The sequence below is a fragment of the Camelus bactrianus genome, chromosome 1 (genome assembly GCF_048773025.1).
Source record: "Camelus bactrianus isolate YW-2024 breed Bactrian camel chromosome 1, ASM4877302v1, whole genome shotgun sequence".
Classification (NCBI taxonomy): Eukaryota; Metazoa; Chordata; class Mammalia; order Artiodactyla; family Camelidae; genus Camelus; species Camelus bactrianus.
The window spans coordinates 67,846,049-67,869,914 of record NC_133539.1 but is presented as its reverse complement, the minus strand read 5'-3'; the positions used below and the strand labels follow the sequence as shown (position 1 = coordinate 67,869,914).

The 23,866-nt window shown below is 40.4% G+C and overlaps 1 protein-coding gene and 1 non-coding gene across 17 annotated transcripts in view; one reads left to right on the top strand and one right to left on the bottom strand.

Annotated features, from left to right (window-relative positions):
• Nucleotides 1–23,866, top strand: part of LPP (LIM domain containing preferred translocation partner in lipoma) — a 629,538-nt gene that overhangs the window by 391,404 nt on the left and 214,268 nt on the right. The window lies entirely within an intron of this gene.
• On the bottom strand, nt 14,808–14,881 carry TRNAA-UGC (transfer RNA alanine (anticodon UGC)). The gene has a single exon. It is a non-coding gene; the product is annotated as a tRNA-Ala (tRNA).

The following is a 23,866-nucleotide window of genomic DNA, read 5'->3' as shown; positions in this document are numbered from 1 at the left end:
CAGATTGTGCACAGAGTATTAGGAAGTATCTCAAAGTGAAAGTCAAGTAGTTGACTTTCCAAGAGTGCTATTGTCCTAAAAATATATACTTGTTAACACTTTGATTTTCAGGAATATGGAAAACCCAACTTTCAGACATAACCTTAGCAAATAATATGGTGTTTGCTCTACTTCATCCTTAGAATTCAGTGGATCTTCTTCAAAAAATACAGTTTGGTTTATTTCAGCAGATTACTTAAATATAACATCTTAAATTATATAATATTAACATGTAACATTTTTATAACCCCTTAAGAAAACTTACCAAACACTTTCATATGTGGGGAAAACTCTGTAACATGCGGGAGGCAACTTGCCTAGTAACATACCAGTACCTAAGGTCAGAGGAAGGATGAGCTCTTAGGTCTTCTGACTGCCAGACCACTGTTCTTTCCACTCCGTGACACTTGCCTCCATTCATAGCTGTCTGTGTTTACACGTGTTAGCTCATTGTACAGTTATCCAAACATCAAATATTCCTCGGGCTCAACAGTTTAGGGAATAAAACTTTATAGAGCTGTATTTCTGGGATATAACATGTATTTAACCTTTGAAACCCAAGATTCAGTCAACACTATATCAAGAATCAAGGAGTTGAAACTATGCCCTTAATACAAGTTCCGGATAATAGACTGTCTTTTATTCAGTCTATAAATATTTGGTGTATTTATTCCTCCAGTACAGACACCTTGTTCATTTTTGATGTGGCTTTAGAGGCTATCGTGAAAAGGTCGGGTGTAGGTGTGCTAGTTGCATTCTTTATGGATCTGTTAGCTGTTACTTATTTTTAATGGTGCCTATATGCAGTCTTTAACACAAATCTGGATAGAGTTCCTATAACAATGATACTTTTAATCTTTACCAGATGAAATCGTATTTTTAATCCTGCTATTCATCCCATCCAAAGGACACCAAGTATTAGGCAGGCTGTGTAGGAGACAGCTGAAGCTGGTGATCCTTGCAGAGGCAGGAAAGTTGATAGTAACCAGCAGAGAACCAAAAAAGAGCTAAAGAAGGTAGGTGGGGAATATGAACTAGGACTAGCTTATGGGCCAGATCTCACCTAGCACCTGGTTTTGTAAATAATGTGTTACTGAAACTCAGCTATATTCGTTTCTTATATGTTATCTATGGCTGCCTTCACACTACAGCAGTAGAGCTGAGACAGCACAACAGTAGCTGTTATGTTACTGTGTGCAACAAGTTCATACATGTGCTTTTTACAAATTGTCATGATCTAAGTTTTGTTTGGAAAAAAAAAATTCTTCAAAAGCCCCAAATATTTACTATATGCCCCTTTATGGAAAAAGTTTACCAACCCCTTATCTAAAATATGGGAAAAGCTTTGCAAATTTAGGTTCTTATTAAAATTGATTGAATATTTCTCAGCTATCTTTTTCTTACCCAGTATATCTTGCATCAGGAGCTAGAGGTTGTTTGTGGAGCTTTGAAGGGAACAGAAGAATTAAGTATCTAAACCGAAAAGTAACCTGCTATTTGCAGAATTCTGCAATTTGTAACCATCAACACTATCAGTTTTCTCATCCCAGAAAAAAACTCCTTACTCATCGGCAGTCACTCCTCGTTTCCCTCAAAACCTCCAGCCCTTGGTAACCCCTAATCTACTTTCTGTATCTGTAAATTGCCAATTCTGGACATTTGGAGTTATGCAATATATGGTTTTTTGTTACTGGATTTTTAACACAATGTTTTATAGTTCCATAAATGCAGTAGCATGTATGAGTACTTCATCCTTTTTCATTGCTAAATAATATTCCACTGTATCAATCTACTGCACCATGTTTATTCTCTCATCAGTTGATAGATTCTTGTTTTTTCCCCCACTTTGACTATTATGAGTGATGTTATCAATATTTGAATACAAGTTTTTGTATGGACATTTGCTTTTAGTTCTTTTGGGTATATTCCTAGAAATGGACTTGCTGGGTTATATGGTAACTTTTTGTTTAATCTTTTGAAGAATTGTTGGACTGCTTTCCAAAGGGGCTACATCACGTTACATTTTCACCAGCAGTGTGTGAGTATTCCATTCCCTCCACATTTTCACATCCTGTTTGATTTTAATCACATTATGTCTACCTTCCCACATAGACATCTATGTTCAAGAAGGGTGTGAATCGTGTCTAACTCAGCTTTATTTCTTGTACACCTCACATAATATCTTGCATGTGTCAGGCACTCATGAATGAATCAATCAATCAAGGTGAAGTGACATTGACTTGATGTGGACCCACATACAGTTCTTATTACCTAGAGTTCTTTATGTGGTTTTTTAATAATTTTGCTTTTACAGGTGTTTTATTTTTTATCCCAGCTGTGTTCCTGATCTCTTCTAGTCTTTGGCTCCTAGCTTGCACTAACAATGCATTAATCCTTCAGATGCAGCCCATTTTAGTCCCTGAGGCTAATTTCCCAGCCTACATTCTTACAGTTTTTCTCTTTTTTGCTGTGGTCAGTTAGAACTGCTCATCTCTGTCCCACGCAGCATGTGTGATGTGTAAACCTGATGAGGCTTTTTTTTCATCTCTGTGGGAAATACGGCCTTCTGTCCTCACCCCCGCCCAAGCCTGCTCCTGCACAGGGAGTTGTGGCCCTTTTCAGAAACGATTCTGCTCTCCCAGAAGCTCAGGCCTAGAGCATGAAGTCTTGCTTGTCTCCTCTTTTCTCTCACGCAGCAAATGCGTTCATCTCCACCTTGAAAGTCTGTCTAAAATCTGATTTTGTCTCAGCGCCTCCATCGCCTGCACATGCCCAGGCCCCATCCCATCTTGCTTCGGTTACCACCACGCCCTCCCACTGCTCTGCTCTTCCATCTTTGTCCCACCTTGACCTGTTTTCAACACAGAGTCATCCTAAATGTCACATTCTTTCACTGTCCTGCTCAAAACTCGCCAGCAGCTTCTCGCCTCAGAAAATCCGTGCTCAGAAAAAAACTGTGCTTACACGGTCCAACTCTGTCTGATCACATCTCTCCCTCCCCACCCCACCCTCCTCTTCACCCTCCTCCAGCCACACTCCTGTTTCGGGGCCTTTGTTTCACTGTGCCCTCTGCCTGGAATGCTTTTCCCCAGATATCCACATGGCCTGTTCTCTCACCTCCTGCAGGACCTCACTCAGAGGTTACTTTGCTGGAGACGTCTTCCCTGACCACCCTAAAAGACGTCCCCTGCCCCACAGTGTCCCTACCCAACTTTACTTCATTTTTACTGTAACATTATCACCATCTAACATACTTTATATTTTAATCATTTGGTTTTTTGTTTCTCTCCCCCTAGAATGTATCACAAGAGCAGAGTGTTTTGTTTTGTTTTGCTTTGTTTTGTTTTCTGTTTAGTTAACTGCTCTACAGAGAACAGTACCTAGCAAGTAATAAGTCCTCAGAAAAGATGTGACAATTAACGAATAGGCAAGTACTGGGCACAGACTCATTCCCTCGGATAACTTTTTTATGCAAGTAACTCTGCAGTGGTGTGACAGTGACTTTTATTATCTGAAAAGGGTGCAAAGCCTCAGGGTCCTCCAGTATATGACTCCTGCTTTATGCATGATTTCCCCAAAGTGTGTATCCCCCGTCCCTCCCACCTGCTACCACCGAAGCTCCTCAGCCCTCCTTTTACCACCACATGTTGTCTACTTTGGTGATGTTTACAGTTCCAAACTCCAGAGAAAGTCGGATGTGATGACAGATGTAGACGTACTCTGACTATAAAATACTACACCTATTTAAGAGGTTACTATTATATTTTAAAGGACTTAGAATAAAGGTGGGGAACTAAAAATCTATGTGATAGATGGGGCTGTTAAGTATTTTAAAGCTGTATGGATTAATAGCTGCTAGCACTGATTAAACATTATATCAGGTACTGTGCTAAGTGCTTTCCATGGATTAGCTCATGCTGTCTTCTCAGTAAGACTTGCAGGGAAATAGAGTTATTATTTTCATTTTGCAGATAAAACCTGAGTCTTGGAAAAATTAAGTGGCTTGCTCAGTTCAGAAACTCTTTCTTCTATAAATTTTCATGTGTAAAGGCAAAGTTAAGTGTTAAAGCAAAGAGTATCTTTTTCATTAGATGCCAACATGTGATTTTGTTTGTTTCTTCGTTGATTCATTTAAAAATTATTCAACACCATACTAACTACTATATATAAAATAGATAAATAAGTTTCTACTGCATAGCACAGGGAACTAATTCAATATCTTATAGTAACCTGTAATGAAAAAGAATATATGTATGTATATGTATCTGAAACATTACACTATACACCAGAAATTGACACAACATTGGAAACTGACTATACTTCATTAAAATTTCTTGGAACCTCAAAAAAAAAAAAAAAACAAAACAAAACAGAGCGAAACTTGAAAAAAGTATTCAACGCCTGTCTTTGGGTGCTGTGTTAGAGTCAGAAAGAGGTTAAGACTGCATTCCTCTTAAAGCTTATAGTCCAATAACGTTTTCAGAAGAGAGGCAATAAGATGTAATTTTAGGCAGTGATACTTTCTCTGAATGAAATAAAAGATTTTAATAATGGGACAGAGAGTGACTGGTTTTGGTAGCCAACTCAGGGAAGTCGTTGAAGAAATGACATTTAAGCTGAAACCTGAATAATGATCAAGGTCCAGGTATTCTAAGATCTGGGTGAAGAATATTCCAAGCAGAGGACGGCAAGGATGAGTCTTCTCAGCTTGGCATTTACAGGAATAGAAAGTAAGCCAGTGAGGCTGGAACTTAGGTGGCAGAAGAGAATGAATAAAATGAGGTGGGAAAGGTGAGGAGAGTCCAGATCTTATGGACCGTGGTGAGCAGTTTGTCCTTATTCTAAGCAAAGTGGAAATTCACTGGAGCGTTTTTGCAAGGGAGTGATAGGGTCTGGTTTTGTTTTAAGATAATCCCAGCCTCTGTGTAAGATCAAAGTGGATGTACGAAGATTTGTTAGGCTCTGATGCTTCTGTGGTTTCCCTTAAAGCTATTGAAAAGATGGGCTTATGAACTTCTTACGAATAAAGATAGAAATAGAAATAGAAGAGCTTTTATATTAAGAAATGTGAAGGTATGGGCCACTTTATTAGCATGGATTTTGTATCTCCAGATTCCGATAGTTGTATACTTAAACAGACACAGCCTCCCGTTCTCGGAGCAGTGGAGGAGTGTGGTTGTTGAATGAGAAGTGAAAATAGAAAAGACGCACCACTTACTCTCTCACGAGTGGCAGGGAAAGTTCTCAAGACAAGTAGTAATGGAAGCCATGATGGTTCAAAATGTAAGATTTTGGGTGATGAACTAGAGTCGCATGTTTTTATAAATGTTCTGGTTTTAATTACTTCACCAAGAATGATAAAGTATGACGCTACTCCATTTTTTTTTTTTAATGGCACCTAAGCATTTAAAAACAGTATTCTTAAGTGAGGGACAGCGTGAACACAGGTGAGGGATGAGGGTTTCATCTACTTCTGTTGCTATGACAGGGTCAGTAGGTTAGCGGGGACATTCTTCTGAGAAGCCAGGGATCCTACTGGTCTTCTCATCCAGTCTCCACCTCGGGTGGCAATGTAATCAGTAACAGGCAAATGGGTGGCATCTCTTCTTCAAGACTTTCTGTTCACATCATGTCATTCGCCTTGACGTGTACGTCTCACCAGCTGAGTTTCTTTCGCCCTTCTCTTTCACGTTATCCCTTTTCAAATTATCCCTTTGCCTTGAAATGACTACTGCAGTACTTTGCAGTCTTCATAATGGTTCTTTGTATAATTGGCCTGAAGTGTTTATCAATAGGGGGTAGCTTTTCCAGCATCTGCAATTTTGTGGCATCTGAAGGTCTTTCTGTGCAGCTCAACAGCTGCTTACAAAGTACCGGTGTCACTATATTGCTGCGTAGAACTATTTTTCTTAAAATTTTACTTACAATATATAACATACTCCATCTAGATGCCATATTTCTAAATGCCAAAGGACATGCAAAAATCGATTAAAATTTAGCTCATCATCAAAGAGCTTAACATCTGATATGGAAGATGAGATAGATATTATTGGTAACACTGGCCTCTGACTACTCTTACCTTCTTATTGATCAGTGTGAAATATTATACAAAAAAAAAATAGAGCTAACATCCCCACTTGTTTAGAGAGTAGAGCATTTCCCGCCATGATCAGATACTTATAGACAGATAGTTCACACAAAACAGGAATCATAAATGTTAAAAGAAAGCCCTTGAGAAAGTTCTAATGATCTTCAGAAGAGGTGAGTGAATCAGTTTTGCAAAGTTTCATGTTGGATGTGACCTCGATTAGTCTTGAATTGATGGAAATGAAGGGTGAGAAAGTAGGCAAGACCAATTGTGTAATTGTCCAGAGCCTCTAATGGCTGGGGAATAAAAGATCTTCCTTAACTTAGATTTGTTTCAGTATTAATTGACTGCCATTCTGATTCTCCATGTTTCTAGCCATCTACCTCTAAAAATGAGATCAGTTTAAAGTCTGGCCCACCATTTGTATCTTTGCATGTGACAGCATAAAGACAAGCGTGCACAGTAAAGACCCTAACATAACTTTTTGTTAATTGCCAAAGTTAGTAGGTAAGTAATACCTAATGAATGTTCTATATTAGCAAGAGTGATTTTTAACTACTGGAAGCCCATGTCTCCTTAGGAAGCATATTCTAATCACTTGGGGAACTTCATGCTTAAAATGCTAGTGTGGAAAAATGGCTGTGTAGTCTGAAGTTTTAAAACCTGCTCTGAAGTATGAGTACTAGATACCACCTAAGACAAGTTATGATTTTTCTTTGTAATGCCTTCATGGTTACTGGCTCATTCAGTCCTTGCAGAAGGTATAATAGAAAATACTGTTAATATCCTGAGTTTTCACTGAGTGGGAAGCTGAGACAGAGAGGGATTAGGTTGCTTGCCCGAGACCACATGACCCAAGCTCTTATCGTGATACTACACTGTCTCTCTGTGAAAGGTTGTTAGCAAGCATCCTCACCGATGTGCAGCAACCCAGATTTAAACCTTGAATCAAGTTCTCTTCTGATCTTGAGTAGGACCCATATGCTAAGCTCATCCCTCTTCTTAGCATGAGGCTATTGGGAGGTTATCTGCCAGGAGATCTTCCTAATTATTTTCCTAGTAAGGAAATAAGCTCATCTCTTGGCTCATCTACTGGTCTGTCCTGCCAGGCACTTATGAAGCAACTGGCAGCATGAGGGGTGTGATGGTGGATTATGGGATTGAGCTAAATGAAATGTCATAGATGAGAATCCAGCCAATAACCCTGAACCTCAGGGAGGAAGGTACTACTGAGCTCTGAGAGATGCAAGACAAGTTGCATGAAGATGAAGGTCTCCTCAAAGCCAGTGTGTGGCATCAGCACAGTGTTTCCAAGTGAGGAAGAAAGACATGTAACAAAACTAACATGCCCAGGTTTTCAGGTGTGATATGATTTCCCCCAAACATGTGAACTGCTTGCCAAATGCCAGGGGTGACACTGTTTTGTACATTTGCCTGAATAATTGATGTTGTCGGTGAAGAGCTGGTCAGAAGAGGGTAAGCAGAAAGAAAATGTTAAAAAATAAGCTGTAAAGCCCAGCCCATTTATATCTGAAGTGTAAAGTCAGATGAAGTGAATGTTCCATTTACTCATGATATTCACCATTGATCCACGATGAGCCTATCCTGAGAGAGGATTAAATCCATCAGTAAATATCCCAAACTGTCCTTCTTGAAATCCTTGGGGAGAACACTGAGTCGCATTCCTACAGAAGAAATGCCAAGTGAGTGAGCCTAGGCCAAGTTTGGTTGGAAAGCCTTATTTAGACAACCGTGGAAGTGTGGACTTGACCACGTGAGACACCAGGGCTGTTCAGCCTTCTGCGGCGGTTCTGCACGTTCTAGTACCGGGCTATTAATAGGGAGGTAGGCACAAGTGTGCTGTTACTGCTGCTTGCTTTCTTGCCTTTTTTTTAACTGCATGGATCATGTTTACAAAGGACCCTTTCCTTTTGTAAGACGTTATCCTGTGAGGACGTCATTGGTTTCCATTTTATATCCTCTGATTCTATGCTTATATCCATGCTTTTAATGTTAGCATTTTCTATTAAAAACAGAAGTCTAGTTTTCTACTTCAAGTGTTAACCAATTACAAAGTCAAAGGAACGTAAAAATTTACTACAAAAGTTTTCTCAGCGATGAGGAGTTCATAGATTTTTTTAGGCTATCGGAGATGAAACAAATGTGTTCCTTTGATTTCCTAAGAAACCATCCTGCCCATTTACAAGAAATTAAGACCCAGAGAATGACTGTCCAAGGTCTCACAGCAGAGGTAGGACTTCAAAACAATTCTTAAACCTCTAAATTTGGGAGATTGAGGGCGATTCTGTGACTACATTGATAGGTAATTTATCATTGCCTTTGATAAATTAACAGTGAACTTTTGAATGTGACGTATTTTCATATCCATTATCTCATCTGCTTCTGAAACCAAAACAAAACTTGTTGAGGTGGACAGAGAATAGACGGTTACCCTCTTTTACAGATGATGACACAATTTTAGAGAAGTTGAGTCACTTCCCAATTTGCACACTATGTAAATCATAGAATCCTTATTCCTTGTCTATAAAATCCATGGCATGAAACGCAGAGCTAAAAGAAATTGCAGTTCCCAGCGTTTTTGTTTACAGAACGCCTCCTCTGGTTGCTTAACATTTAGATTGAAATATAAGAAATTCACTAAACAGGACAGTGAGTGAAAGGCTTGGGCTGATATCTGGTGATAGTACTTGGTCTGAGAAGGGTCTGCGGGCAGTGACTGTAGATGATAAGGTTACACAAACCTCAGAAGCCAAATTAACCTTTCGATTAAATGATTGAACCCTATTGACCATGTAGTGGTTACTACAAAATAAAAGGCTGTTCAGGATGGAAAGATTTTATCAACAAGTGTGTATAAAAAATAAGAATTTCTGACAAAACAGCATTGGCTTTAACCTCTACAGTTAATATACCGAAAGGTGAATAGTGAAGGATGTGTGTGTGTGTGTGTGTGTGTGTGTGTGTTGAGATATATTCAAATTCTGTGGGACCTAAACTCTGAAGCTTACCACTTTGGGGGCACTTCTTTTAAAAACACAAAACTGTGATCAGAAAGTCACTGTGTTAGCTTGCTAGGGCTGCCATAGCAAAGTAGCACGGACTGGGTGGCTTAATCCATGGAAATGAATTTTTTCACGTTTCTGGAGGCTGGGATTCTGAGGTCGGGGTGTTGGCAGGGTTGGCTTCTTCTGAGCCCTCTCTCCTCGGCTTATGGAGGGGTGTCTTCGCCTCATGTCCTCGCTTGTTCTGTCTCTGTGTGCACCTGGGTCCTGGTCTCCTCCTCTTAGAGTGACATCAGGATCAGGCCCAACCTCACAATCTCATTTTAACGTCATTGTCTCTTTGAAGACCCCTTTTCCAAATTACAGTGACATTCTACAGTCCTGGGGTACTTCATATGAATTTGAGGGGAGGACCTCATTCATCCCATAACAATTATGTTAGAAAAGGAATATTTATTTCAAATGAGAAAAGCAAATGAAACACATTTTAAATTGATTTTAAAAAGCTGTGAAATGTGACAAACATCATAAAATCCAGAAGAATATCATTTTAGTTAATTAATTAAATGTCGGGTGACTTTTTCTTACATTTTGTGGCTACATGCTCTCTGGTCAGCTCTCCATGAAACCTAATTTTGCAATATTTTCTGTGGGAAGAAAGATATATAGATAGATAATTTTACTCTTTCCTCTAGCATGGTTGATATAAATGTATTATTTATTATTATTAAAAGTTTGGAAATCTTTCTTTAATCTGTACAACTTTTATTGGTAATGTCATAAAACTTAAGATGATTGTCAAATTTGGGGAAACTGCTATCAAGTTTCTTTAACCTGAAAGCTGTTGCAAAAATACTTGTACTATTGCTGTAAGTTCATACATGGATAAATTCCATTTTGTGAAATCCACATCACAAAAGAAAATTGTCAGTGGCGCATTTATAATTGCTCCCAGTGCACTGTTGAGGCCATTCCTGATAAGAGAAAGCATCCTTTTTTTGCATCACTGAGTAGAGTCGTCCTCCCTGTGTGTCTGCTTTTACACATCTGACAATTGGCAGAACGTTCGACTGACATAGCGGCATAGCTTCTGGCTGCATACATTTCACACCCTGTTTCTCTCCTCTACTAGCATAATCCCTATGCTGGGTGTTATAGGACACATTCATGTCATTTCTGGCTCCAGATCCCTGAGTCCTATAGCTAAGAGAGGAGTGGGCCCAGGGGCATTAATAGTATGCCAGGAAGTCGTTCCTACACAGTGATCATTGGCGATACCTGACGATCACACCATAGTGACAGCAAACCATGTAAATGTATCCCACTATATGCTCAACTAAATGCGCCCTCCACTCATCTCATCAGAATGGAAAGAGACAGCAGGGAGTGCACTGCTTGGGCCCCTCCCGGGACCTTAGAAGGGACCAAAGGAAGTGAGGGGCCCTGAAGTTTGATTTTCTTTCTTGTCAATCTGCGTTCACTTGAAAGTGTTTTTTCTACTCTGGGTATTTGCTTGGGAAGAGTTACTCCCCGCCTTCCCTCCTCCTTCCCTCCTTGCATATCTCTCTTTCTCAAATATTTACTCCATGCATCCCACATTCCAGACCCTGTGTTGGGAGAGATGAGACGCACATGATGATGTCTACAGCACAGGTATAAAGTGATGGGTAACCAAAGCTGTTAAAGATAAAATTTACTGGCATCAGATAATTTAGGGTCACATTCAGCGGAGTGATCAGGGAAGGCTTTATGAGGAAGCAGTATTTGGACTGGCCTAAAGGATGAGTGGGATTGGGATTGGTGATACTGGGAAGCCAAAACGGCCTTCCAGAGACCTGATGCTGCAAATGGCTGCACCTCTTCAAAGTTTTCTGTGTCTAACATTGCAAGTTTTGTTTGGTTGCATGGTCAAAACAAACGAGCTAAGGGAAATCACTGATTTGGTGGCCACTTCAGTGCTTTTGAGAAGTGTCCTCCATGGTGTGATGCCTCTTTGAAGACTCAAGGTTCAGGACATCGGATCACATCCCATAAGTCGTTTCTGCAACAGCATCTGAAGGAATTAAGCTAATAGCTTTGTCCTCTTCACCAGAAGTAGACTTCAGACAACCCTTTCACTAAGACCCTGGTTTCAATGCTAGCACCCATGGAGGAGTAGAATCTATTCTTCGATGATATTTGGTAGCAACATTGATGCTCCATTTTTGACTTGCTGTTTTTCTCTCTCACTTGTTCTCAACTCTCCCAAGTTTAGCATTTGCTTGTGTTGTCTTCTTTTTCTCACCCTCCTGTGCTCCTTTGTTTTGGGTATTCTAGTGACCCTTCTCTCACCCGTGGAGTCCAGGCATGGCCTTCTTTCTGAGCTTTCTGTAGCCCAGAGGGAAAACAGTCTAGCTAAGTGTCACATCCACATGCCGTGTGAGGCAGGTGGTTGGCCCAGCATCACCTCGTGTGACCTGGTGACAGAACCAGCAGGAACCAGTAGGGACCTGTGAATGTTCAGTCATCTTCGCATGATTCTGCCAAGTCGTATAGAAATGTTGGTTACTTTAGTCTTTGTGAAAAAGGCGTTTTGCTGTCAACATACTAGATTGTGAGTCGCTTGAGAGTAAGGAACTGTGTGGAGAAATACACCATATCTTACACCAACCAGTGTAAACAACCCGGCCAGGTTGCCCCCCACTTCACTGCTGGAACACAGGTCTTTGCACAGAGCATGTGTTCAGCAAATGTATTGATTTTGTCTTGGCTTCCATGACTGTCCTTACTGCAATTTGAAGAGTAAAAGTAATGATGAATCAGTTGCTGACAAAACTAGTATTGTCAGGTTTAATGGTGACAGATAGCAGACCTGTGAGCACTGTTAATACTGCTCTTTGGTGAGAGTGGCTGTCTGTGTACTGAGTTTTTAGGGCTAATAATAGGAAAGACTATCCAGAGACTACTCTTCCATTTATAGTGAATGAACACTTTTGTCTCAGATGCATTTAGATCTTACATAATTTTACTCCCTGTGGTAATTTTTTTTCCAGATAACTTATTCTAATGGCATGAGTATATTAAAATAAAGTTGGGTGGGGTGAAGGGAATATGCCAATAAAAAGAATCAATCACTCTTCTGACAAATGGCAAGTAATGCAGTCACAATATTTACAAGTAAAATGGCAGGGATATAATTGAAAAATGTATCTGTGTATCACTCATATAGCAATCCTTCAAACTGTCACAGGTCTGTCTTTGATGCCTCATCAAAATATTCTATAATGCAATACAGCATTCTTCCTTTTTACTCTTTCGCTCTTGGTCATGAGAATTCGTTTAAAGGCTTTTAGCTCTGTGATCTCATGTTTTGCTCTGTTCCAGACATGGCTCACTCTGTCTGCCGTGGGACTGTCAGATAAACCACGTAGCTCAGTGAGACCAGAACGGTACTACCTGCTTCCATCAGTCTAGCGGTTCAGCCCAAGATACACTCTGAGGGAATCTGTACAAAAGACTGAATGAAAATGTTCCATATAAAGTGCAGTTACATAAACCGTAATAAAAGGAAAGCACCGGGAAGCACTTAGGGCCTCAGATTCCGGAATCAAAGCTTTCTTCCTTGTCCTCCCTTTTCTCAGACATTTGAGTAGCCACCCTGATATTTTCTTGGCTGAACTAAACTTGAGCCTGAGAGAGGGGTTTTATGCAGCTGGGTGCTGCATGTACCCAAATGGAGGAGATACAGTCCCTGCTCACAAAGATGTCGGTCGGTGAGAAGTAGGCAAGGAAACTAACGCTTAGAGCCATGCGCTCCAGGCCACGTAGGTGTAGAAGACAGACCGGAGACAAGAACAGGGTCTCCCAGCCCACCGTTCAGCTCTGGCTCTCCGCAGCCTCTCCATCTCCCTAACCGAGGACATCGCAGAGACTTTGTAGCTGGATTGAAGTTATTCTTGTTCCTCGTTACAAACTTCATAGGCTCCATGTTGAAACTCTGCACTTAAAATATGCATTCTTTTGTGTGTGGTCAGTGTTCATTTCATAGACATCTGGAAGGCTGTTGTGAGCTTTCAGAAGCCTCTGATCTCACATCCTGGGTTGTCAGAAGGTTCCCTTTTGTGACAGAGCTCCTTGGGTAGCTTGGAAAGCCTGCATTGCCTCCACCCAGACAGAGTTTGGATGTGTTTTGCAAGCACTTTCTTTTGAATTGTGGAGCATAGGTCTCACAAGACAGCTTGTTCTCGAGAGGTTCCCAGTACGTTTGGTTCTAGTTCCCCCCTAAATGTTGTGATGGCAGGCTTTGTCAGACTATTGTGACATGCTCAGGGCGTTCCGAACCATGTGAGGGCTGAACACGTGCATTCCAGGGAAATACAGACAACGCTCCTTGAGTCCCTGGGGTGCTCCACTCTGAGTATGCAGCGCCTGGGAATTGCCTCAGGAAACCAGCATCCCATGTACCATTTCTGATATACTGAAATCTAGAAGTGCTCTTTTTTTGTAATTTGATGCCATGAGGAATGAGAGGATGCCTTCAGGGATGGAAGAATGGTGTGTACCTCTACTGAAATAATAAACAGTTATTCCTCAATTTAGAATCTCTCAAATGGCACAGTAAACTCTCAGTAAATGTTGGTTAAGGCCATTTAAATACTGGTTAAGTGACCAAGCTGAATTTAAAAAATGAAGTGGTGTGGGATGTAGGAAAGAGAACTTTTCTATTTCAAAAGTCCTGGACTCTAGTTCCAGTTAATAATCCATAAGTGATTTTAGGCAAATCATCTCTCTTTTCCACTGTTTTGTAAAACAAGGAGACTGGACTCTTTTTTTTTTTTAAACAAGTACCTAAAGAAGCGATGAGTCTACATGCTTAGTATTTACCTCAGATTCATTGAGAACTTCTGTAAGTAGAGTACCAAGGAAATAGCAATGATGATGTGTCAAGTGATGCTATTCTAGTTGTTCTTTTTTCTTTTTAAGTTTTTTATTGACATATAATTGATTTACAATGTTGTAAAAATCCATAGTTCTTAACTTCTTATAACTAGAGTCCAGGTTTATATCTCATTTCATTCATGTTTCTAGTACCTAGCACATTTCTGAGCACCTAGCCAGTACCTCGTACACATTTGTTAAATGACTACAGTGGAATGAGGTGATTGTGATTTACCCCCGTTTCCTAAACACAGGCCTATGTGAGACTACACTGAGAAGCGGCAGGAAAGTGATGGACTCTTTTGTGTTTGTGGTAGAGGGACAATATGCTACTAGTCACCTGCTCTACCCAGGGCCTAGCCCGGGTCTGTGACATGAAAGGTGAATGGTATTATAGATTGAGAGCTAGATCCCTAATGACAGCCCATGAAAGTCACCTTAAAAGGTGAAGTTCAACCCATTCAACTTGGTTACTTTTTTTTTTACAGCATAAATGATTTACACAGGTACACTTTCAGTGGAAGAATTCTCATTGCTTTTCGGACAACTCCATTTTTTACTTGAATCAGTCAGAATTACACTAACTTGCAGCAGACAGAAGAAAAAGCTTTAACCTCAGGTCAAAGACCAGTCTTTTGTTGTTATTGTTGTTTTTAATTTTTAAAAAAATTCTTTTTTGTAGTTTTTTTGGGGTAGGGAAGGCAGTATTAAGATTTGTTTGTTTGTTTGTTTATTTTTAATGGAGGGACTGGGGATTGAACCCAGGACCTCGTGCATGCAAAGCAAGTGCTCTACCACTGGGCTATCCAGCACCCACCCCAGTACCCCCCGCCACCAAAGACCAGTCTTGATGTCCACACCGCGCCAGAGATTATTAATAGCCCAAGATTCCCTCACCTCGACCACAGCTTCCCAGCTAGCAGTTACTCTCCATTTGTGTTTTTCCTGAGTAAAGAAAGTCTAAATGCCATGATGTGTTTGTTTAGAAAAAGTAGAACATACTGTTAAAATGATATGAGTGCATGCTCTATCTCATCCCAGTTTGTTCCACATGAATAATCGGAAGTTAGTTTTCTAAATGTCGCCAATCTCAAGGGAGGAGGGTACATTTGCAGTGGATTTTTCTCAGTAGGTTAAATCTAAAGAAGTAATTAAGGATCCATATTTCTGATTTGCAGGAAACGGTATTATGCATTTCCCTTGGATGAGAGTAAGTAAGGAGGATAAAGGAAGACTCTCAAATTGCAGTCTGTGTGACCTGTTTTTGAATAAACATCATCATATTCCACAGTCAATTATCTCCAAAGTACAGTGTGTTCTCTAGCCAGAGAGAGAGAGAGGGAGAGAGGGGGAGAGCTAGAGAGCGAGAGAGTTAAGGATAGAAACTGTCGATTAGAAGTGGTTAGAGAAAAGGGCACATGCATTGGAGTGTACATTAATCTATTGTCCTCTGAATAATTTCATACAATTTGGGAAGGAGTAATAGGGAAGATTATACATGATTTTTATGTGATTTCATAAATATCGAATTGCAGTCATCAGTGAAAGAGACAAGCATGGCTAGGAAAACAAAATGAGGTATGTTATGTTCAGCACAGTAAATAGGGCTCCTAATACCAGAGGAAAAACAAGCCATTAGTTACAGCCATTGAATGGAAGTCGTCTAATAGGAGCAGCAGGATAAGTATCCCATTTTATTACGGCTTCGTTATGTGTTTTGCAAGACTCTCTGGCTCTCCATTAAAATTATTTTCTACAGCAACACTGTGCGGGTTCAGAACCCATGAGCGTAACTATTATTTTTGCTTACACCACGCTACTCTGCTGGGAGAGTAAATAGTATTTTGAGTTTTGTTTGTTTCTTTTATCCCTTTCCTTTCTCTTCACCTATGAAAAGATCAAAATTGGAGAGAAGTATTTGTTGGAGAACGATCTTAAAAGAAGCTCAAGTTTGATCAAAATAGAGTTGGCCACAGTGAAGACAGGTACCTTACCATTGCCTCTATAATCGGTTCAGGTTGTTTTGTTTTTCTTTTTCTTCTTCTTCTTCATTTTTTTTTTTTTCCTTTTGAGATAAAGTTGGCAGCAAAGGAAGGTTTCAGATGGACAAAGGGCAGACACAAGGCTTCTGTTAATTCACGTGGGTCAGGGCAACCTCCCACAAAAGCTATGACATTTGGCCTGTTCTGATAGAAACCCTTTTCTTTCTGTGTGGCCTGGGATTTGAATCTGGGGCCTCTGATCCTTGGCCTCTCTCCTGGCTGGTTGCTGGGTGGGGTGACTGCAATCATTCATTCTCCCAAAAAGGCCTGTTACCATCAGAAGCAAACCGCATCTTTGCTTTTACAGCAGTTACGCTCGATAATGATTGGTGATACTGGCCTCTGCCTACTCTTACTTTCTTATTCCTGAGCCCCAAAGTATTATTTAAAAAAAAGTTAGCATCTCACTTTTGGGGGCATTAGAGCATTTCCCCCACATTAAACCCTAAGGTTTACTACGGAACACCGACAGTGGAGTGCCCTGCTCATTTGCCAACAAATCCTCACAAATTATTTATTTCCCATTTTAGACATTGGACAGTGACTCAGTGTGCCCTGGAAATACTATCACTGTAGTAATTTTCTTGTGTGGCTCAGCTTAATGTTAGAGAAATGGGTAGTTACAAGTCCAGACACTATAAAGATGGAGCTAAATATTCTTCTAAAAATAGGATGTTTGGTTAACGTTTAGTAGTCAACAACTTTCCTGCAGCCACACACAGTGCAGGACTAAGAAATGGAATAAATGTCCTTTTGCAGGGTTTGGTAAGGTCTCTTGTTTGGAGATTAACTTTGAATATGAAGGATTTAGGATATGTTGGCTTCATCTGTGAGGCTTTGCCCTATGACATGATGCTGTTTTTAAATCAAGGGATCAGCAATTGGCAGGGAACACATTGCATATGGGTGATAGATGGCATGAAACTGACTGGAGACAAATTCATTGACTCAACAAAAGGAAAACCAGTTCTTTTGAATCTTACATTTGTTGGAACGATCCAGGTGGCTGTGGCCAGATGTAGGGTGCTGAGAAGAGAAGGAACAAAAAGAAAGAAGTTAGTCTAAATTTTAAAATCAGGCGGAATTGGGCTCAAAATTTTCTCTGCCTTCTATTAACTATGTGTCATTAAGCTTCAGCTTTCTTTTTTGTAAAATGGCATCATAGCATCTACCTATAGGATTACAATAAAAATACATGTGAAGAGCCCAGTTTGACACATACTGTATACTCAGTTAACGGTTACTTTAGTTATTATAACCTTTATTATTTACAGTGATGAGATGTTTATTACCTTCCAAAACAATTCATCCCATCATTGAATAGATCTATTCTGCTTTTATTAAGTTGAAAGTTTTTCCTGTTATTTCTAAACCTTGACCTACTTCGAAGCTCTGGAACTTTTTTTTTTCTTCTAATATTGGAGGAGGGAACAAAAGGAAGGAAGGAAGGGAAGGAAGGACGGGCGTACATGTCTACATGACATTCTTTTAATATACTGAAGACAATACTCACAAATGCCTTCAATGTTCTCGTCATCTGAGTGATCATTGCCAGTTCTTTAATGAGTCTTTATTACTATGGTTTTGAGGACCATCGGTATTTAGGGTATTGTTCTCATCCCTGTTAAGAAGTGTATGGCTCAGAATCAGATGTAATCTTTGAGGTGTGGACTCACCAGTGGAGTGCAGTGTCACTTTCTTCTTACTAGGTGATAGGTGCCCAACGATAGCTGTTGTGTAGGAATCTGGATCCTTCTAACATCAGTTTTGCCGTATGATCCCTAGCGTTGGTTAACCCTACTGAGCCCTTCTCTCCTGCTCATAGGAAAATATTTATAAAGGGCTAGTACATTTAGAAGAAATGTGTTGCGTACATCCTTTACCAGTACTAAATATCATTCCTTGAATAACAAAAAGGAAGGGAATCCTCCCCACCTCCCCCAAAAATCTTGTAATAATTTAGATCAAAAGAATGAATGTGGTTCTAAACAAAATGGGCCAGAAAATAAAATTTTCTAGCCATTAGGTAAATGTTGAGTACCAAACTTATCTTTATATCTTATACCTTTGCCCATATCTCCCAAACTTTGGATTTCCATTTTCCTAAATTTAACTAAAGAATTAAAATTAAATCATTTCTAATCTTTCTTCTGATTTTGACATTAGATATGTTCCCTTACTTGTAAAGTGGAGAAAATATTCTTTCCCTGTATCAGAGGGTTGTTGTCAAGAAGGAATGATATTGTTGATACGATAAAGTATTATGCTTGGGAAATATACCATATAATTTCAGTCCTTCACCCTAGGATCCTGGTAGCTATCTGCCCTCCATGTTCCTTTAGGATTTACCCAGGGGAGTGGCCAACGATGGCCAATCAGAGCCTCAGTCAGTTACCTGGAGCAGCATATTTCAGATAGAACCATACTCAGCATTCTGCATACTGACACAATTCTGGAACCCTACAAGACAACCTTTGGAGGAGCAAGAATGCTGATAATATTTAGCAAATAACTTGTGTATACCACGTACTTTAAACTTATTTGATGCTCCCTGCAAATTTGGGCTAGTTAAGGTAGGATTATTATTGTCTCTATTTTACTGGTAAGCTAGTTGAAGCTCATGGAAGTAAGGCTGCTTATAAAGGTAAGGATATCAAATGGAGTCACCCATGGTAAACTGGTATGTTGTGAAGCATGACTTCAGAACCACTGGTGGCTTGCTGCATTCAGGTAGAGAAAGCCCCTGGAGTTCCATAGAATTGGAACATTACTAGATCTGAAATGTTCCTTAGAAATCATCTCATCGGATGCTCCCATTTGGTAGAAGAAGTCCAAAGAGTTCCTGAGATGGAAACAAAACACATGTTCTTGTTATATCACATTGTGCTGAGGGTTAGATGCATAAACCCAGGAAATCATCAGGAAACTATGAAAGCACCAAGGACAGTCTTTGGAATCACTGGGACCTCAGTGCAAATCTCATTGCCACTTCCTGGGCATTTCTGTATAGCTAGGTTGCTTCCCCTCCCTGAGCCTCAGTGTGAATAATGTGTGCCAGTGGGGAGGGCATAGCTCAAGTGGTGGAGTGCATGCTTAGCATACACGAGGTCCTGGGTTCAACCCCCAGGATTGAATCCTCTAAAAATAAATAAATAAGCAAACCTAGTCCCCCTCCCCCTGCCCCATAAATAAATTAATTATAAAACATAATGCATACCAAGCAAGTTGTGGGCCTTTATTAAGCGAGATAACATGTTAGTGCCTGGCTTCATGCTTGACCCGTAATGGATGCTCCACTACTGTTTACTTCCTTTCCTTCCCTCATTCCTCCTCTCACACTATTAGGACGGCTGTTTGGGGCTATCCATTTCTGGATTTCCCTGTGTAACCTCACTTGGGGATGAGCACAGTGTGCCTCCCACGCCCCAGCCCCACCCTGATGACTCTGGTCTGTTCTTTTCGGGATGCTGTCTGCCTTGGGATGCGAGCCGTGGTCCTCATGCACTGCTTACCGTGTCAGGGGGCCTCGCCCTTCTGGCTAAGGGGCTTCTGCTACAGAGCCTGGTGCAAAGTACTTACCTACATAGGAGATAGGGCTTTATGAATGGGTCTTTCATGGGTGACAAAATATTTGCCAGGAAGGACTGTAAACAGAAGAGAAGACTTGATTCACTTGCTCCTTTTCTCTTGCCCTCTCTTAGTTTTTGTTTAATTTAGTGTGTTTATACCTCAGGACACAGCTGGTACTGAGGCTCTTCCAAGGGTAAGAGAAACCTTTCTCAGCCATCCCCCCGCATTCTGTCCCCCCGCCTTTGGACATCTTTAAAAGACAATAAAAGAGGTATGAGTATGAGACAGAGTGTGTGTTCACATGAGTCCTGGTTATTACGGGTCCTCAGCCCAAGCATTACCTCCCTCTGGCCACAAGGATTTAATAGAGACCATCTGAGCACCCGAATTTCCCTCAAGCACATTCTTTTAAGAAAAGGGTCATTGCCGGTCATTTCCCTAATGTATCACTGCTGTCCTGACCTGATCCTTTTCTGCTCTGCCTTGGCTACCCAAGCATATTTTTCACTTCTCAAAAAGTGTTACTCTTTCATAATTAAAGATGAGGCAGCGCCGGCAGAGGGAACGGGTCGGTTTGTGGCCAGCACACTGGGCCTGTGGTCAGAAGATACGACTTCAGTTATTTGGTCTTATTGGGCTTCAATGTTTTGACTTGGAAATCCGGGGTACTTATATTTGCCTTGTCTATTTCACTCTGCTGTGGGGAGGTTAAATGTGAGACTCGGTGAGAAAGTGCTTCGTAGACAATAGAGCACTGTATAAATAGGAAAAGTTTTCCTGGGCTTCTCTTGTGTTCCATTAATACATTGGCACTCTGCGTCGATCTGAGCACATGATGCAGTTGACTTCAGATTAAACTTCACCTAAGAATTACTCGGAGAAGATGAACTGTCAGTGTCTTCTGTGGGCTGTGCAAACCAGACAAAGGGTGCTGAGTTCTTTCCACCCCCAATGTGAGCCCCCAAAGGACTGTGCCCTATTTCCACCCTACAGATGATGTGCACAGGCCCCTGGAATCCACTGAGCTCTCAGGGATTTACCTGATGCCTAATCAGGATGGCAAGTTAGATCCTGGTTAGTGCTCACGATTGGCTTATGGGGCCTAGTTAGATAATGAATATTCACCAAGGAAGATTGCTGGGGAGGGAACCACAAAATAATTGTAGGCCTGACTCAGCTCATCAAGATATCAGCTTTGGCCATTGCAAAGAAAGCCTTGTCCTCTGTCCTGTGGTCTCTCTTTTTTTCCATTCCTTCTGTTGCTCTCTGCAGCCCCCATGCTTCTAGAATTGTTTTGTGCGTGGTGCCCGTACTTTAAATAAATGGTATCCTCGTTTAGGTATTTGTTTCCAGTGTTTCTGAGGCTGGGAGATTTCTCCAGAGTTTACTGCTGACTTTGGTGCTCAAGCACCGAGAAGATTTCCACTTGAGGTGGCTCTGGCATTAGAGGCTTTATTTTTCTCCCTTTCTGTTTTATTGTTGGCCAGTTTGGGCCAGCATGTTGCTAGGTTGTGTTGGTTTCTTAGCTCTTACAACTAAGCTAAGATGCGCATGTCAAAAAGTGTGTTTTCTTTCTCTCTGAAAAGGTCTTCCCTCTTTTCTGTAATGCTTCAGGATGGGAAAAGGAGTGTTTGCTTCATTCTAATTCTGGCATATGAAGTGTTTGCTGTAAAATGTTTGTATCACCCTGTTATCTTGTCAAAGTGCTATCATCATTGTCATTTTCAGCCTAATAGCAGGAATGTTCTATTTGTACCAAGGGTATTACCTATTTTAAGTAAATTCAACAAAGGAAATTTCAAATGCCAAAAAAAAAAAAAATTGATAATGAGAAGCTACTTAGTTTTATAGTCCTCAAAACCCTAAAGTTAAAATAGCTTTAAGCTGCCAGTGCATCGTGCTCTGACAGGACCATTTACAGGTAAAAGATGATGCTTCACCCAGACTATTGTTAAATTGTAAACTACTCAAGCAATAAATAAATAAATAAATAAATAAATAAATAAATAAATAAATAAATAAATAAATAAATAGAAATAAATAGAAATAAAATAAGGTTAGGGCTATTTGCTTGGAGTGGCCTCCAGGCTTTGGATGACAGTTGAGGCACTTCGATTTAATGCTTCTTTAGTTTTAAGAGTGGCAACCAAACCAGCCTTCTTCTCAGCTACCCCAAAGGAGATTGGCCTGGAGCACAGGAGAACTCAGAGCTCCCACATGAAACCCAGCTCCTGTGGGACATGATAAACGCAGGTGAAATTGTGAGCTAGATGAAGGCTGTCTTTCTAGAACTGAGGTGACAGCAAAATCCCTATGTTCCTCTGTCAGGCATCCAAAATCTTTTAGTCTTCAAATAATTACAGAGGCATTTACTATATCAGGCCTTGCAAAGAGCCACTGAGACAGAGATAGAAGATGAGACAATTATGATTCCTGAGTCAACTCTGATTCCTGTCTTCGGAGAGCTCATCATCTAGGACATGCGTGTGAATTGCTACTTCCAAATTTGTAAACTAAGTATAATGAACGGGATGTGGAGGAACCACATAGGAGACTGATGAGCTCTTCCTGAAGGAATTTGCCTCAGCCATAAATTATCTTGTCTTTTTTCCAAATCTCTATGGCCATTTAATATTTGTAGCGTATCTATCTATCTATCTATATGGATCAATAACGAGTTACTACTTAATGATAGGTTTCCTACTGGGAAAGATTTGTCACTTGATAACACAGTCTGACGGGTACTTTGCATCCATCTATCCATCAATCTGTCCATCTATGCATCCATCCTTTCATTCTACAAAAGTATATTCTCTCTATGTGACACTTTGCTAAATCCTAAAGGAAATACAGAATTTGATTAGACAGTAACATGTAATTTAGTAATGGAGACACAAATGGCTGAGTAAATGGCATGGATCCATGAAAGAGAAAGAGACAGGTAGAATTCTTGAAGGTGATGTCATTATAATCATCAACTCAGGCAGTTCCTACTGGGTATGATGCCTGTGAACCAGAATCACGTTTTCTCATCATCTGTCCATGAGTGTTTACTCTGGATTCGTTCACAGTCAGACACTGCACTAGCATACAGTGGGGACATACATTCTCTGAGATCATGAGACGTTATTTCTAACCCTGAGTGCTTCCCGTTGTGATTGTGCCCTTACTTCTGCTCCTCCTAGCCAAGAGATGTACACATTGGCTACAGTTTATCTTTCCTACAATCCTCTGTCCTTGCGGTTGGGTTTCAGTGGACATACACTAGGTGCTGTCAGAAGATAAGAGACTAAAAATCAAGATGCAAGCATTTTCACAAGTGTTAAGCATTTAGTTGCAACTTAGGATTGGCTGTTGGAGCAATAGGGCATTTGATACATAACATTTCACATTAGCTAAGTGACAGAACTGTTGGAAATAGTAGAAAAAATGATTTATGTATCTAGAACAGGGGTCAGCAAAGAATGGCTCACGGGCCAAATCCAGACCACTACCTGTGTTTGTAAATATTTATCAAAATTCAGTCATATCCATTTGTTTATGTGTTGTCTGTAGCTGATTTCTCTCTACCCAGAAGAGTTGAGTAGTTGGGACAGAGACCAAATGGCCCACAAACCTTGCAGTATTTCCTGTCTGGCTCTTTATAGAAGAAGTTTGTTAATCTCAGGAAACTTATTACTCTCTGAAGGAGAGCAAACAAAGAAAAAAAATTCTAATGTCCCAAACCATACTTTTCAATTTATGCAATGTGTGATTCTGAAACTCTCCATCAATAAAACTCAGAACAATTAAAAAGAGGAGGGAAAAAAAAAAAACTTTAAAAGTCCAAGCTAAGAGATGATGGATAAGAAATCCACAAAATATAATTACCCATCTTCTTCACCCAACGTTTTCTGAGGTTATTGTGTGTTTCAGGAATTTCTGCCAGATGCTGGATATCAGGTAAATACAGTACAATCTGAGCTCTCAGCCTGTTGGCAGAGATGGACATGTGAATCAGCAAATGCTCCTCCTAGTGATAGATGCTATACGGGAGGCAGGATAAAGAGGCATAGACTAGGGGTGGCCTGCCTTCTTGGAATTCCGGGAAAGATATCACAGGGTTGTTGAGATTTCACCTGTGTCTGAAAGGATGAACCTTGATAGATGAACAAGCTTAGAAACAAATATTTTATTTCTGGTGGCTT